Here is an 18,526-nt window from a genome sequence, read left to right on the forward strand (position 1 = left end):
CTTATGAGACTCTGTCGTTGGCAATTAACCAAGCGGCTTCCCTCTAATAATTGGAAACATTTCTGAATGTCATAGGAGTTTTCAGATGCTAGAAGTTCAAAGTCTTTCACACATTTCAATACATTGTGTCTGCATGAACAACAGTCTCTGTGTGCTGGAGGGACAAGTCTGGTTTCATGAAGAGAGATGGAGCTCAGAATGAGTTGGAGAATTTCCATTTAGGTCACCTGAGCACAGATGTCCACAGCTTGTTAGACTCCAAGCTTAGACTGATTTCAGTGGAACTTAGGCACTAATGCTTTTGAGGACATTGGCCTTAACTTAACTAAGTATGTCACTTTTTCCTCATGTGCAAAAAAGCAGATGTTAAGTATGCGATGGTGCTTTTGCTGGCCATTGTTTGGAAATTTATGGATGGCAAGCATTAAAAATCTGTGTGTGATTTCGATCCCAAAGTAGGCACCCTGCAGGTTAAGGTGGGTGGACATGAGAGCATTTTAAAACAATCCCAGAGGAGACAGACAATGACCAAATATCTCTTCCTTCTCCCTTGTGTACAAAGGCCAGCAGAGGACTTGCTAGGGCTAGGATCTCATCTCCTACAGTGCATGTGGAGCTTTACACACAGCCAGAAGCTGCTACTGCCACTGCTGATAATGACATGGTGCAGTACCATCTCCTTCTGTGATCACAGTGCCTGTAGCAGCTAAGTCAGGAAGCTCTGCCTTAAAGCAAAGCCATTTCCAGCTAAATGACTGCTGGTCAAGCTGAATCCTATTAAAAAATAAATCTATATATCTCTCATTGTCACAGTTTAATGCAACTGGAAAAATAAAACATTGCACTTCTGAATGTGGCACAAAAGCAAAACATCAGTGCTACAGGCAGGATTATGCAAAAAAAAATTGCACAAAGATAGTTTATATCTGACACCTCTGTCAGGTATTGTTGATGTTCTCTATACACTAATTTTTATATTGTGATGTTATTCCTGTTTCTGATAGTATGGAAGGGACTTCTAAGCTCCTCCTTTAGCTATGTTCTGTTGATCAAAGCATGTGAGAGATAATGTTATCAGCAGCAAGAGAAAAATATTTTGCAAAGTAATTTTTCCAATCTTATATCAGGTTTCTAATTTCTAAAGCAGAATGAACAGAACCAGTAGCTGAGAACTGCAGGGATTAATTATCCATTCACACTTGCCTAAAAATGTTATACCAGAATTATGACTTTAACATGTCTTTTGTGTAAAATGAAGATATATCTTAAAATGTTTTCTCCCAGGATCAACATAAGTAAACTGTGTTATTTTACCCTAAAGAGAGTAATCCTCAAGCTCCTTTAAAATGTTCTGTGATCACGTTCAGGGGCTGTGAGTTTTACAGAGAGATTTTCTTTTCCTCTAAGGCTCTGTTTTTATTAGGTGGCATTTGTATATTTCTGCGGGATCACTTTTCACACCGGGAATCAACACAGCAACATTTTCTCTCCATGTAATTCTGGCAGCAAACTAGTTTTACTATAAAAAAAGTACAAGTGCTGAGTCTAGGGTAATGAATGTGTCAATCATAGGGGCCAAATCAAGGTTCAGTAGCTGGAGGTACAGCATTATTTTGATGAACATGTGAATGAAGGTTGTAGAATAAATTACAATTCACAAAAGTTGGTAAAGTTTTAAGTTGCTTAAATGACTGTAATGCAGATGTCTTCTGTAACTTTACATGAATACAACAGTTCTCTGAAAAACTTCCTGCCAAGATAATTTTGATTTCATAGTAATAATTTTCAGACACTAAATTTTAAAAGGTGTTGATACAGGTAGTAATCTGCTGTCAACTCTATGCTACCTTCATACCTCCCTTCTTTGCACACAGTTTCCATCACTGTTTTCTTTACCCACTGACCACAAAATGCTTGGGTCAGAGCCACTCCTAGAGGCTTGTATTTTCATCAGAACATCCTGTTGTTCAGTTTCGGAATTCTTGGAGATCATGTTCTTTTATTCAGGTTGTTCATGGTGTCTGTAAAGGTTATCCCAGACACAAGTGGTCTCATCAAAGGAGGAATATAGTTCCTGTTAGCAGCTGGATTTGGATGGTAAGCAGTTTCCTTTATTGACTGAAATAGCTTGTGGTTGAGACTAATTCTGCAAGGAAGTAATTGTTTCATCATCATTAGTAAATGAACTGGTGCTATGGATCATGCTTTCATCACTCCAGTGGTATCAGTACTTGTGGTGGGCTTCTACAAATAGTTCCAGTAATTTTTAATGAGAAAATAATACCTATTCATTACCTGTGCCACTCTTCCCAAGTTTCATGGTTTACAACCTGTGCACACACTTGCTTGTGCATCAGTCTACCTTCTGCTCATGTTCAGAGGGTATTTTATTTGGGAGCCACTTCAGCAGCATTAAGCCTGGACTATACACAGTTGCTAGCATGTTCTTGTGAGATTCTACTTGTTTTCAGTCAAATATTTTATAGAGGAAAACTCACTGTTCTAAGCTGGATTTTATTTCACATTAGTCTCTTTTTAAAATGTGTAATTCCTTTCTAATTTTAACCCAAGTTGTGGGCTGCCACCACAAAGGACAAGTCTATCTCCACTTTTTCCATGATCCCATTAATTTATAAATAGAACAGTTCCCTGGTCTGGTTACCATGCTGGCTGGGAATACATATCTAGAGTGCTTAGAACTGTAGATTATCCCCTGGAGTAGCAGCCTGTATTTATATTACCTTAAAGTGATTGTATAACTGTGGAATTAGGGACCCAGCCACCTACTTTCACTGAAAGTCCTTTATTATTCCCAACAAAAGAACATTTATGTGCAGACAACTAAACCTTGAGCCAGTGCTAGGACTGCCACTTGTTCCCCTCATTAATTAAGGCAGCTATATTAAACAATAAACCAAGTCTTTTCCATATATGAGCTTGACTAGGATTTCATATTCTAATCTTCGAAAGAAATTCCTCTGCTATTTTGCTAGGTTTTGGGAAATTTCATTAGTATTTGTAATACTGCTTTTCACAATTTTGTTTATCAGCATATTGCTTTAATTACTTGGAAATCAAATATTTTGGATGAACGTCCTGAGACAATAAATGTCCTGAGGCTATTTTAACCCCCTTCCATCCCTCATCTACTTGCACCTGGCTGTTCTGTTTCAAAACCTGGCTGTTTTATTTGGCCCCAACATATGGAAACTTTCTTCCTTTCAGGATTTCTGTTAATACTTTGAGTGAAAAATGACGTTGAGCGCTGTCCTCGGGAGGAGTGGTTATCCTGTGTGCTCTCCTGAGCTGGAGCCTGCCAGCTGCATAAGGGATACTTGTGGCAGAAGCCCAGGTATAGAACAGCTCTTTTGGCTCAGACACTGAAGGTCCTGTTTCAGGTTTCAGCTGGTCTGTTGATAAGACTGAAAGACAAGAAATGTTTGCACAAGTTGGCAGCAAGTCTGGCCTTGATTTGAATGGAACTGTCCATACAGGCACAGCAAATTCTTATAACTAAAAAAAAGGCACCACAGAAAAGCAAAGAATGGCTGTATCAAACATCTTGTTCAGACTTGTATCCTAGCTCCGACCATTATGAACTGCAGGAATAATTGAAAAGTCGGTAAAGGAGATGGTAAGTGGTCATGTGTGACCAAAAGAATCTCCAAGCTGACAGTAATTTGTGGATCACAAACTTGTAGAACTCTGCACACTGATGCCAAAAATTTAGTCTGCTTTTCTGCCGAAGTAATACATCTGCTTTGAGAACTCCTTCTGTATTCCTTTCAGTAGGACCTACTGCATCTATAAACCCTCCACTAGCCTATTGAATATGCTTGAAAAAAGACTTACTTTTCATTCCTTTATCTTTTACAAGCTGTTTCCCGAAGTCTTTTTGGTTGCTCTGGTTATCTCTTTATCTTCTGGTAACCTACCAGAATTAATACAGATGTGATTTCAGCTTTCTAATTAAATGTTTGCAAAACGCAGGCAACCCAAGAGAGAGGAAATGTTACCTCCCAGGAAACAAACCCCAGTAACAGTTGTGAGAAACTCTTTAGCAAACCTATTTAAATGAAAATCAGACACCCAGTAATGTTTGGGGGGTACCCAGGTGAGTGTGATGAACACATATGGCAGATGTGATGCAGTCGAACACCACATCCCTGACATCTTGTCTATTGCTGCTGTCATTAAACCAAAGGTACAGGATCTAACATTGGGTGGTCTTGCTGTTATTTGTGCAGTGTCTTGGGACAACACTCCATGGCAGCTCTAACTTTTACCTTCATTATTTACCAGTGGAAGGTGACAAGGCCTGATTTGCCACATCAAGCTGGCAAACACCTGTACTGTCCAGCAAACAGTTTTGGCACTTAGAAATAATAACTATCTCATTATTTGAAGAGACTTTTGGGTCACTTCATGGGCTTGAAATGTCAGTTTTTTAATATGTAAATAAAATGTACAAGTATTATTACATTCTTAAGCCGTTGAATTACATTCAATTTTTTCCCATTTTTCATTTTAATATAGCTGCATATGCAGTTGTAAGAAGCAGAAATTATGCTTGTGGCAAAAAGATAAATGTAAACTTTATATAAAAAAGACAATACATTTTTAACATTTTTCATTCTTCTTAACAAACAACACATGTCTATCAGTCGCCTAAACTTAAGAAGACTTGTCCCAACAGCCCTACAAACTAAATGTTTTGATTATGGTTGTGCAAACACCTTCCATCCATCAAAAATTAATAACTAGCTTTTTCATTTTCTTTCAGCATGAAAAACCAAAACCATTCAATTATGACCCCATATGACTGCCCCAACACTCTCACTCTTCTGGGAGCTTAAGCAGATTTTCTGTACGACTCACTGTTTCTTCAAGCCAGACACTGAACCCAAATGGCCTGGCTGGCCTTATTTGCAAGGGACAACTGGAACAGCTATAGTGAAATGAACATTCTGCTTTTGGAATAGCTTTTGGAATAAGGCAACATTGTGATCAGGGTCACTATCCCTTCTTGTAGTGGGGGCCTTAACTCAAGTGCTGCTCTGCAGACAGGACTGCCTTTAGCAATCCTGGTCATTAATTTGCGTTTTCTGAGGAGGCACCTCCCTTCCTGCCAGCATTACTGTCTCTTGGCAGATCACTTTCCCTTCTAACTCAGACACCAGCCTCTGTCTGCCACAGCCCTCTTCCCGCTTTTCACAACTGTGCCTTAGAGCTTAAATGTTTTTGACTGGAGATGTTGACTCAAATCTAGTCTAATGATGTCAAGGCTTCCTTGAAATGGATTTTAAAGGGAGACACTTTATTTCTGCTTGATCAGAATGCAGTTATTCTTGATCTGTACTAAAGCAATAGAGTGTTCTTCCCTTTGTTTTTATTTAATATCTTTAGCTTTACCTGCTACACCTAAAGTACTTATTAGACCCTTCAATAGACAGGAATGATAGTATGCTCTCCAGTCATCAGGTCGATATGGAAAGATGTTTGTGTACTACATGAAAATTTAAGATATAAACCACAGATTATTCCACCAGCACCTGCTGGCATCAAAGTCCATGTGCTTGCAGTGAGGTTTTGCTTTACATAGTAAAGAGGGGACGGGAGACTTAAGTGTGATTAACCAACACCCCAGCCTCTACCCTCTTCGTATCCTTCTGGAGGCTTTGCCAGCTCCCAATGTACCTGTCCTATCTGCACGTGGGAGAGCAAATAGGAGAGAAGGGAAGGATAATACACGGTATTTGCATATGCCAGAATATACAGGGAGACTCGGATCTACTTTCTTTTGCAGCTCTTGGTGTTACCTCCAAGCTCAAGTCATTGACAGTGACTCTACTACATGAGGAGTTGTACAAAGACCGCTTTCCTGATCCTGGAAAATATACAAGGAAAATGCTGACATGATGTAGCAATGATAATAGAGACTTCTGAGGGATTGTCAGCAGATCTTAGATTGCCTAACACATTTTAGGCTTAACAAATGTTAAGGCCCAAAGTGAAGTCCTTTAGTTTGCAAGGCAAAAAAAGAGACGCCAAAGGAAAAGAAAAACTCAAAGGGAAATATTGCAGACCACAGGCTAACAAAAGAAACTTTTCACTTCTATGTTGAGAACTTGCCAAAGACTAAGACCTGACAGGTATCAGTAAGCAACAGGATAGAAATACTTGGCCTTAGGATGACAAAGTACACTCTGGGCATTTTTTAAAATGTTCATGTGTATTACTGATAACTAAAGAAAGACTGCCCTAGAGCAGTGTTCCATGCTGTTGCTGGTGTAAGAGGCTGTGTCTTCCTCACAATTTTATTTCTGAAGCTTAGGTAAGATTTAGAACCAACATCACCTCTGAAATGTTTCTTCATTTCTTCATTCATACACAAGACTTTTGGCATGAAGGTTCTTTTTTGTCTGATAATTCTATATTGTTGTGCCATTTGCTTTTTTTTTTAGTCATACTATCTCCAGCAAAATAAACTTTCTAGAAGGGTTTATATTTCTGGAAGAGGTCCCTTAAACTTATTTTCTACCTCATGTCTGGGACTTAAATCCATGCTGCTGTTTCCTTGCTCCTGACCTCATCAGCTTCCTTCTCCCCTCTCTGTTTCTGCTCTTCTAGAATGAATTGAATGTATGGGAGGGGATAGCATTGCTCAAATCCCTCTCAAGGTAGGGGAAATGGTGCCTTCCTAGAGAAAGGGTAGGGAAAATGTCCCTGTTAGGTCTGTGCCCATAAGCAGCTTCCACAAAGTTTTGAAACCTAACACGTTAGACTTCAAACCAAACTGAATGAACCATGTGGTTTCAAAGTCCTTTAATGAGAAGAGAACTGCCTATAAAACATGATTTTTAAGAGATTGTTGACAATATACTGGACTGTTTCTCTGAATAAGTTAGAGAAAGCCAAGAAGGGCATTGGTCTTTCAAGGTATTTTACACAGAAAGATTCCCTCTGCCCTTGCAAAAAAATCTTACAAGGTTTGCTATTTAATGAAAGAAAGCAACAGAATTGAGGCTGCTCTCTCCTTGGGATGGAGCCATGCCTGACAGCCGGATGCACTGCTGGAAGCTCTCCAGTGCCACTCACACATCACATGACCTGTGCACGTCCCTTTTCTCTGCCTCATTGTGCTGGGCTTGCACTACCAGGATGCAGATGGTTGGGCTACTTGGCTTTGTTTTCTTATTGTCCACCATTCAAAGCTGCTCAAACCTTTCTATAATCCTCCTCAGTCACCACATTTTCATAGATCTCAAGCTGTGTCCATCACAAACTGATGTGCTTGCCAGGAGAAGTGTAATCCCATTTACAGTGCATAGGCAGCAAAAGTATGCCTAGGGCTTGTGCTCTGACAGTTCCCTTCAGCTCCTGGAGTCTGTATCTCTGAGCTTGTGAATTGACTGGTATGGCCCTGAAAATACCACCAGCCTCTCTTCTGTGATTTTGATGTGGATACCTGAAAGGTGCATACTTAGAGTTTTAAAAATGCTGCAAAATTTCATAATGAAATAAATATAAAATATTTACAGGCACAAACCTGTAACTAGTTGAAAACAGTTGACACAATTTGTCAGCAGTATGAATAAGCTATAAGACTATACCCCCTATTGAATTTCCAGTCCTCTTATGCCTGCATTTTAGTTCTTCCAGGCATTTATACACTCTTTCATCAATAAAGATTCTCTAAAGTGATGCAAAAGGTTCTATTCAGTTGACTCTAGTGTGTTTGGTTTTGCTGTCATGAAGACTTCGGGCTTTTTTTAAAATAGTGAAGGCCAAAGTCTATGGTAAATACACAGAATAAAGTTGTTGGTTTAATATCTTTAATAAGCTATTCTGACATTTGGAGTGTGCTTAGAATTGATCTCAAAGCACTCAGCTTTCTTTTGCCTTCAGGTAATATTTTGATCCTGGAAGAAAAATGTTAAGATCATAATTTGTAAGAAAATTAAGATCATAATTTGTTAAGATAATTTGTATTTGGATCACAAAAAAATCACCCTCTAAGTTGTGGGTCTACAAAATTATTAAAAATAAATAGTAATTCTTCAGCTCAGAGGAAATTCTGAAAATAAGAAACAAGGAGTGCAACTTAGTCATACAAAATAGGGCAAGAATCCAGCTGCAGCAAAACAGCACAAGTAGTAACTTCACAGAAGAGAGTGCCACGATCTGTACCCTGAAATCAGATTAATCTGTTTTCCCCTTCAGACTTCTCCATGGAGTTGTGAATGCTTTGCTTGGATATATTTCTCTGAAATGCAACTGTTCTATAGTAACATGAATGATTCTACTGTTCTTGTTTAAATAAGGATTACTTATGTGAAAAACCCATTAGGAACTGTATCCTCAGAAATAAAGGCAGATAATATGGGAATGAGAGTTGTATTTTTGTAATTAATATTGTGGAGGTATTTAAAACACAACTCCAAAACCTAAGAGTAGGTTAAAGACCTGTGTTTGATCTTACACATGTGTAAGGTGAGTGTGTTATTTGAATGCATGAGTGTGCAGGTAGACTAACAAGCTGGTGAACAGATCCTTAGCACTGGAAAAATAATCAAAATACGAGGATGGCTTTGTTTGCTTCAAACACTGCCTGGTTTTAAAAGATCTTTTAGTGAGAGTTTATCTCTGTGTGTGGGAGGAGCTGGGGAAACAGTGGTTTGAAAACACCTTCAAATATACTTGGAATAAACACCAGAACTTGATCTGACTTAGAGGGTTTTTTTTAAATTTCTTTTGCTAAGGATATTAATTTGGATTTAGTCTTGCTACAATTAGGAAGATGCTAGCTTCACTAAACCACCACTTATAACCCCCTTCAGAAACCAGGATTCTCACCATGATGTGTGACTCCATGTCTGTACCTGATGTTTAAATGTGGCTAATTCCCAACAGTGCTAAGGTCAGGTTTCTTACACACAGGAATGATGCTGCCTTTGTGCTCTCCCCTGCTTTACTCACTGCTCTGCAACTCTAAGCTGCTCCTGAAATTGCTCTAAATGTATTAAAGGGAACAGTATTTTGACAGGCTAATTTAGCAAAATAAGAACAATGCTCCGTAAGACAAAAAAAAAAACCCAAAAACCCCCCAAAAAACAAAACAAAACAAAAACAAACAAACAAAAAAAGAAAAACAAAAAAAAAAACCAAAAAAACCACACACAAACAAACAACCACAAAAAACAAAAAAAAAAACCAAAAAAAACCCAAAACAAACAAAAAACAAAAAAAAACCAACAAAAAAAACCCAAACACTTTTCAAGCTTAAAGGCATGTTCACTGCAAATCCTTGAATGTTCCCTCCAAACACACCATGTGTTAGAGCGTCTCAAAGAAATAGTTCAAAAATCTTGGTAATTGCAGGTGTGTGTCAGCCTTGGGATAGGGACACGCATCAAGATTCCCAGCCCTGTGCAATACTGTCAGCGTTGAAACTAAACCAAGAAAAGGGACATGAGATTCTCTGACACTGCAAAACACATTAAGGCTGAAGTTTTGTGTTGTTACTTCTTTGTTGCATGAATGCCACCTGTACCACTCATCCACTCATTCCTCTTCCCTTCACCCTCTGAAGTGCTCTTTCATTTGTTTGTACAACTCCAGTTTTTCAAGCAGATTGAACACAGTCTGAGGCTGGAGGGTTGTTGCCCTTTCTTCCTGCTGCTGTTCCTACATCAGCCCTGGAGATCATTCCGCTGCAGATGAATTGGATCAGAGATCAAGATAACTGATAACTGACTTTTAAAGAACTGTGTTCCAGAGCTTGCACCTGCATGAATAAAAGGATGGAAACAGGAGGATGGCACAGGGTGGAATTTGGGACTAACCTTTCACAGCATCAGTCAAACTGGCTCAATTTGATTGCGAAACTGCAAAGGAACTGGGATATGTGAAATGATCCTTTTCAAAAGCACCTTCAAATCTGCAGCTTTTTTTTTTCCCCACTGACCTACTTTGCAGCAGTTACACAAACAACTGCATCAGCACATGCGAGGATGTGCTGAGCTGTGGTACAAAGATCTGTTGCCACAAAGCAACTGTGTAGACAGTGAGCTTTGTAACCTGCAATGCTGCCAGAGGAAATTTTCAGTGTTATGTGACATGACAAAAAGATTGGAAGCTGTCAAAAAGTCAAGCAAGGAAATGCACCCTCTAAAACAAGCAGTTTTCAAAGCATTGCCCATCTCTGTAATATATGCAAATTGTATGATTAAGGATCAAACTAGGCAATCATTAGGAATACCTAATTTCTGCTTCTGTTTAGTGTATTCCACTTATGTTGTTGGGTTTTTAAAGAGTATGGGTTTCCTGACAATCACATCATGCACTGGAATTTTGGGTCACATTTTCACACTAGGAGCTCAGGCTGACCACTGCAATGGTTCGCTGACAGGTAAGATTTGCTCTCCAACATCTCCTGTCATTCAAAATTGGAGCATGGAAGGCCTCTGCAACTGAAGTTGGACTGTTACCTAGTTGATTTGTGGGCTGCCAGCATTTATTCTGAAAATGAATGTGATATATATATTATTTAAACATAAGGTTAATTTTATATATATAGTTAGATAGATAGATAGATAGATAGATAGATAGACAGACTTGATTTACTATTGACCAAAAGTGACAGTTGATTATGAAATTCCTACATCACACTGGACTCAAAGGAGTTTGTAATCACTGTTTCTGTGTCTCAAAAGAAAATTCAAGAGTGAATATTTAGCTTTCACGAATTGCCTACACTAGTGGCTTTTAACTCATTTTGAGTCCCTTAAAGTCTTCTCAGGGAAAATGCAGAAGCCATTCTTAAGTAGCAACCCATAGCCTGAGCTGATAGAAGGCTTTATGTTGCTGCACACAGCTGAGGCCCAGGCACCTAAAGGAGGGAAGCCACCTCAGTTTGTTCCTGTTAACACAGAACCAGTGGTCCCCGCATCTTCATCTGCAGCATCTGCTTTGCTTGCTTAACTTATTGCAACATGCAGGCTGTTATAAATGAAAAATGATCCAGCCGAATTAAAAGAATAAAAATAATTTATTTTAGCAATAGAGATATAACTTAGCCAGCCACAAGGAAAAGGACAGTGCCGAGCCCGGGATCGGCACTGGGTGCGAGACAAAGATGTCAGCCTCAGCAGAGGTTTTCCTCTATGCTCCCACACCACCATCCTGGTACAAGTGATTTTTATAGGGAAAATTTTGCTTGAAGCCAGGATTTCGGCATTCAGTCCTTTGTTTCATTCAAAGTCCCATAAGTTGATGAGATTTCCTTCTCGGCAGCAAGGCAGAACAATTCGAAGTCCGGTGTCGGTGAAACTCTGATGAAATTTACGGGAACACAGTATTCACATGTCTCGGCCTGGGCGGGGGGATGTTCCTGATGTCCATCTCGGGTCGTTCACGGATGATCAGCGCCTGGGTGTCTCCATATCGCCTCAGATAAGGCCCATCTCCTGGCGAGCCACATCCTTTTGCTTGTAAATCGGGTTTCAACACACACCTGGTTTTGCCTGAGAAGTAGGGCTTCTAATGCCAAAGGGTACATTCTAACAACTATTTAACATTATATATATATCATGCAAAAAAATGGCGCAAATTATACCTGTTACATATAACAAGGCATTTTACAGCAAAAAGCTGACAAGTGGCTGACAGACGCTAGGCTTCTGAAATACGAAGCCATTTTAATTCATTCTCACGACTTGGAGCTAAAAACCACCCCGGCACAAAACCCGGCCCAATTCCTATTTGGGGATGCTCCAGGTGACCTGTCTCATGATTGTGTTGAGATGGTGGAGCTACAAACCAAAATAAGACCGGATTTAGAGGAAGAAGAGCTCGAGGAGGGGGAAAAATGGTTTGTGGACGGTTCTGCAAGGGTAATAGAAGGCAAAAGAAAGTCGGGATATGCGGTCATTGATGGGCAAACGGGAAAAGTGATAGAGTCCGGACCCCTGAATGCAGGATGGTTGGCTCAAGCCTGTGAGCTATATGCTGTATACAGGGCATTGCTGGGACTTGAAGGGAAAAAGGGGACGATTTTCACTGATTCCAAATACGCATTTGGGGTAGTACATACCTTTGGGAAAATTTGGGAAGAAAGGGGACTGCTAAATACCTGGGGAAAGGGGCTAATTCATGAAGAAATAATTAAACAAATATTAAAAGCTATCAGAGGGCCAAAGGCAGTTGCTGTAGTCAATGTAAAAGGACACCAAGCTGGGATGCACTTCCGAACTCAGGGGAACAACTTAGCCAACAAAGAGGCAAAAAGTGAAGCTTTGTTAAAGGTAAGTATCCTGGAGGTTGAAAGGGAGGAAACCCAGGAACCGTCCCCCCAACCCTCCAAAAAGGAGATAGAGGATTATCAGAAGATTGGGGGGCATCTGGAAGGAGGTAAGTGGAAGTTGCCAGACGGGAGGGAATTATTATTGAAAGAATACACTAGGAAGATTCTAAGGAGATTACACCAACAAACACACTGGAGGGCCCAAGCACTAGCCGAGCAATTCCTGAGATTCTTTGGCTGTAAAGGGATATATGAACTGGCTAAGCAAGAGGTACAGGGGTGCATAATCTGTAAAAAAATAAATAGGGCAAACTCCCGGAAACTAACACTGGGGAGTCGCCCAGCAGCTTACCGACCTTTTGAAAGAATCCAGGTAGATTTCACTGATCTACCTAAGGTCGGGAGATACAAATTTTTACTAGTCATAGTAGACGAACTAACCCACTGGGTGGAGGCTTTTCCAAGCTCCAGGGCTACAGCCCAGACAGTATTAAAGTTCTTATTGGAGGAAATTATACCTCGATACGGGTTAGCAAGCTACATTGATTCGGACCAAGGAACACATTTTACTTCAAAAATTATCAAGCAATTGGCAGATACCTTAGGTATCAGATGGGATTATCACACCCCGTGGCACCCTCAGAGTTCTGGGCAAGTGGAAAGGATGAATCAAACATTAAAGGCCCAACTAGCCAAACTAATGTTAGAAACAAAAATGTCATGGATAAAATGTCTCCCATTGGCCTTATTAAACATAAGAACTATGCCTCATTCCGAAACAGGGCTTTCACCTTTTGAAATGTTATATGGGATGCCTTGTACTCATGGTATGCCTGTAGGGCATCCGAAATTAGAGGATGGGCAAATACAACCATACCTGATAACATTAAATAAGAATCTCGAGGAATTGCGAAAGCAGGGTGTAATCATGCAGCACAGCCCCCTTGGCTTCTCAATACATAAGAAACAGCCTGGGGACAGGATTCTCATAAAAACATGGAAGGAAGTTCCACTAGCCTCTCATTGGGAGGGACCCTATATCGTCCTTTTAACTACAGACACTGCTATTCGCACCACAGAGAAGGGGTGGACACATGCGTCAAGGGTGAAGAAAATTGACCTTCAGGACCGGGCCCCGGAGTGGAAAGTCACCTCCTCCCCTGGAGATTTGAAGATCAGCCTAGCGCCCGGCCTAGTAAATGACCGAGAGTAACTTGGTCAGATGTTCTGCACCAGATTGTAACTGTTACCCCTTTGCATATTTCATTTGCGAATACTGTTATAAGAAGTGGGTTGTTCATTGTCAGAGAGGAATAAGACCTAGTGGGCTGTGTGCAAAGTGATTTAAACAAGAACAAAACTTGACTAGCCATTTTTCTGGTATTGGCCACCAGGCTGAGACTGACTCAATTGGATTCAATAATTTAGTTTTGTCTACATCAGAACGGATTGAGGGGGAAATTACAAACAAAAGCTAAAATCATTACTGTTGAGTGCCGTAGGTTGAACAAGGTACCCTGCAGTGCAGATCCTGTTGAATTACACTGGTGAGGCACCTTTAAGCGAAGGTATGCAGCTCGGTCTTGGTACAAAACCACTGACAAAGATTCCTGCTGCCAAGAAGATGGTCTACCCCGCCACTGGAGGCACCCCAATGGGCGCAGGGAACGGCAGAGGAATCCTAGCAGTGGGAGTAATCCTGATGAGCCTGAGTCTAGCCACGTGCCTCAGTAACCTTCCTAACCCTGAAACAGGGGAATCCAGTGGCAGGTACCCAGGAGGTCCAGTGCCCCTGACCCCATGGAACTGCAGTAAGGGTAAGCCTAATAAACCTTGTTCTAAAATTAACACTCAACAGGGGGCATATAAATTCAAGGAAAAATTAAAATACCTCGAAAATGGACAGTCAGCACATAAATTGCACTGAAGGAGCCCAGGGGAAATTTCCATCCCAGCCTGTAGCAAATGTAATCGTACTGTATGGATTGGTGGGAAGCAAGAGTCAGGTTTTGTTGCTTACTTTCAAGGTAATTCACTGTGTTATAACCCCGATGAACTAGGTATGTGTGTGATGGGGGGTAAAACCTACTGGGTGGGAAATAACCTGAAGTATGAAAATACGATACCTCTAAAAACTGAGCCAATAATCCTGGACCTTTTAGAGGACCAGGACAATAGGGTTTGTTTACAGTATGACAAGATATTCTGCTTCACAAAGGACAAAGAGGGAATGGACCCAGAAAATAGGATGAAACAGGTAATGCAAGAGGTAAAAAGACAGGAGGCTGAAATGAGAAAAAAGAGGGTGGAGCAGGAAAGGTTGAAAACTCTAAGTGAGCAATATGACCAATTGGAAAAACAATACACAAAATGGGGATTACCTGCTTCAGATCAGAATCTATTTGTGGATCTGATGCAGGAAATTGCCACGGAACTAGGGTTGTCAAATTGCTGGATCTGTGGGGGGCTAAAATCTGCTGAGAAATGGCCTTGGAAGGGCGAGGGGTTGACTCCTGAACAACTACTGAAGTGGAAGGCCGACTGGACCCCCAAAATAATTCAAAGACCAGAGGGGTGTGTGTTAGATAAATGGGTAATTGGAACTTTCTGTCTCAGCAGAGAAGGTAGAGAATACTCAGAAGTTGTAGGCTACACTCCATGCATATCCACTTTAACCATTAACTCTACCAGCAAAATTAAGACCTGGCAGCTCGAAAACCCAACTGGGTATTGGAGCCAGGAGAAAAAGGATAAATGCGAATGGAGTGATAAAATCGGGTTTTGCTGGAACAAAAGCCCTGGAGCCAACCCAAACCAGTCAATCAGTGAGTTAAGTAAGTACTGGGATGAACCAGAGAACATAAGGAATAGATGGAAAGCACCAAATGGGTTGTACTGGATCTGTGGGAAAAAGGCCTACAGCGAGTTACCTCAACGCTGGAAGGGATCCTGCATGGTAGGACTAATCAGACCTGTTTTCTTCACTTTACCCAGGTCAGAAAGCAACTCACTGGGGGCCCCCTTGTATGAATCTCTACATCGGGAGAGGAGAAGCTTAAAGGAAAAATTCCCTCTCATTGGTGGGGGACAAACTTGGGGGGAAGACGAATGGCCCGCTGAAAGAATTATTAAATACTATGGTCCAGCAACGTGGGCACAGGATGGGTCATGGGGATATAGGACCCCCATCTATTTGCTGAACCGCTTAATAAGACTGCAGGCTGTGGTAGAGATCGTATCCAATCACACCTCAGATGCCCTCGAATTATTATCCAAGCAACACTCTCAGATGAGGGCCTTTGTATACCAAAACAGGATAGCCCTCAATTACTTACTAGCCGAGGAAGGGGGTGTCTGTGGGAAATTTAATGAATCTCAGTGTTATGTGGAGATAGATGACTATGGGGAGACTATTAGAGACCTGGCCACAAAGATTAAACAAGTAGCCCACGTCCCGGTACAAAAGTGGAATTCCCTGCTCCAGTCATCGTGGTGGGACCATTTGTTCGACGGGGCCTGGTGGAAAAAGGTAATTTTCTTCATTTCATGCTCGGTGGCAGGGGTCATATTCCTACCCTGTCTCATCCCCTGTTTCATAAGGCTCATACACTCAGTAGTACAGGGGATGCAGATGGCAGCATTACCCACAGATCTAGAATCTGCTCTAGGAAAAATGAACCAGGTATCAAAACTGATGACACTAGAAGAGGAGACACCACATAGCAGGGCAGCTGAAGCCCTAGCCAGATTCGAAAAACGAATAAAAGGAAGAGAACAGGCACACAAATACTACCACGAAATTCCGGGAGGGGACTTGAACATGGGGAAGTAAGAAAAAATATATATATCAAACTCGTTGTGGGCTCTGTAACTGTAAGATAAAATAAAAACTATAGAAACTAGTAGAACTAATAAGTAGGGCGCAAATTAATGGGTTAATATAAAAGGTGGGGCATTGTTATATGTAACAGGTATAATTCGCGCCATTTTTTTGCATGAAATATATAATATTAAATAGTTGTTAGAATGTACCCTTTGGCATTAGAAGCCCATCCTTCTCAGGCAAAACCAGGTGTGTGTTGAAACCCGATTTACAAGCAAAAGGATGTGGCTCGCCAGGAGATGGGCCTTATCTGAGGCGATATGGAGACACCCAGGCACTGATCGTCCGTGAACGACCCGAGATGGACATCAGGAACATCCCCCCGCCCCGGGCCGAGACATGTGAATACTGTGTTCCCGTAAATTTCATCAGAGTTTCACCGACACCGGACTTCGAATTGTTCTGCCTTGCTGCCGAGAAGGAAATCTCATCAACTTATGGGACTTTGAATGAAACAAAGAACTGGATGCCAAAATCCTGGCTTCAGGCAAAATTTTCCCTTTAAAAATCACTTGTACCAGGATGGTGGTGTGGGAGCATAGAGTGAAACCTCTGCTGAGGCTGATCTCTGTGTCTCGCACCCAGTGCCGATCCCGGGCTCGGCACTGTCCTTTTCCTTGTGGCTGGCTGAGTTAGATCTCTATTGCTAAAATAAATTCTTTTTATTCTTTTAATTTGGCTGGATCATTTTTCATTTATAACAAAGGCCAAACAGGAAGGACTGGTCAATGATCCATTTTACAGGCTTCTTTTCATATTTTCACCATTGAACCTGTGTAGATGACAATGCTCCCCCATGCTTATAATTGGCACTTGAATTCCTAACATGAAATGAGAGGACCAGTTATTCTGTTGAGCTACTCCAACTCTTGGCACCACATTCTATACACAGCGTGGTGATTGCAGTATTGTTCTGCAATTATTTCTTTATTTTAGAAGGTGAGTCCTCATATAAGCAGTTGAAAGGGTGTACCACCAGAAGTGAAACTCTTGTGTCAAAATATGTCACATTTTGTGATAAGTTAGAGAAGACTCTTTGTTCATCAAGACAGAAAGGAGAAGCCTTGTGTAGATAACAGAAAATCAAAGGAGAAGCCTTGTGTAAGATAACAGAGAGCCAAAGGAGAAGCCTTGTGTAGATAACAGAAAACTGCCAGACAGAAACTAGCTAATATGTTGATTACTTAAGCTAGTTGTGTAATTAGAACTTAGGTGGATATAACATATAACCTTATATGGAAAAGACCATTACAGGGCCGTGGACTTTCACCAAGGAAGAAGAGAGGAGCCTTCGTCAAACGACCACCAGAGAGTAGAAGACGACCCCCTAGCAAGAGAGGGCACAAGCACAGAGTACACCCAGAGATAACGCGGACACGGAAGAAAGAGAGTATAAAAAGACTGGGAAGGGGGAAACCGTGTGAGCCGTAGGCGGAGCGGGGACTCCCCGGCTGCACCCAGCGCTGTTTGCTTGCCATCGCTTGCTGTAATCAATAAATTTCTGATTGACTCTTGAAAGGCTGAACAAATTATTTGCCTCTATTTATAACAATCTTTTGCCATGACTCGGATAAGGGCTATCCGTTGGAAGCTCCTCACGGGGAGGCGCCCTTGCTGCCTTGGCAGCGAGCCCCACTGAGGAGTCTTCCCTCTGAGACCCTTACAGACGAACCCAAATTCGGTGGCAAGCAAAGAATAGCTGGCAACCCCTTAATCTTTGTGCACGAAGTCCCGGGCGAAGACACAGGACTGTGTAAGTACCTTTCAGTGGTCCTTCGGGGTTACTGAGGTTGCTCCGTTCGAGGCAGTGGGGCCCGCTCGGTCGGGGTTGGGATCCCGGAGTGTGATGAGTGAGACGTCTCTGTGAGACGACGTGAGTGTGGACCTCATAGTAGTGCGTTTCCCACACCCGGCGACGGGCTGGGCCACGAATTGAGGGAAGCGTAGAAGTGTGTGTGTAAGAAGGCACTCTGGAAGATGGGACAGAGGAAAAGCAAGCCCTCTGGTCCCATGGGTAGGGGAAACCCTGTAAAGCTTCCCCAAATTCCTCCAGATAGTCCATAAGGACTAATGATTAAAAATTAGGATGCCTTCCCCTCCAGGAAAGGACGAGGTAGGATACAGACCTACCCGATTCCACCCCTCCACCCTACATACGTCCTCCCCCTCCACCCCTACCTCCACATTCACCACAACATCCCTCTGCCCCGGTTCGGAGGGGGATGAGGTGAGAATGAGGTGAATGTTGAGCTCCAGGGCAATAACCAGCCGGTAACTAGAAGCCAGACTAGGAAAAGGCGGGAGGACCTCCCCAGCTGATAGCGTGGCTCGGGGAGGGA

The 18,526-nt window shown here is 41.7% G+C and overlaps 1 long non-coding RNA gene across 1 annotated transcript; it reads right to left on the reverse strand.

Moving 5' to 3' along the window:
* Nucleotides 1–3,163: 3,163 nt before the first annotated feature.
* On the reverse strand, nt 3,164–18,125 carry LOC128785058 (uncharacterized). The gene is made up of 3 exons (XR_008429739.1): nt 17,949–18,125; nt 3,853–3,931; nt 3,164–3,422 (listed from the first exon to the last, which is right to left on the reverse strand). It is a non-coding gene; the product is annotated as an uncharacterized LOC128785058 (long non-coding RNA).
* Between the last annotated feature and the right edge of the window lie 401 nt (nt 18,126–18,526).

This window comes from Vidua chalybeata, chromosome 3 (assembly GCF_026979565.1).
Source record: "Vidua chalybeata isolate OUT-0048 chromosome 3, bVidCha1 merged haplotype, whole genome shotgun sequence".
Classification (NCBI taxonomy): Eukaryota; Metazoa; Chordata; class Aves; order Passeriformes; family Viduidae; genus Vidua; species Vidua chalybeata.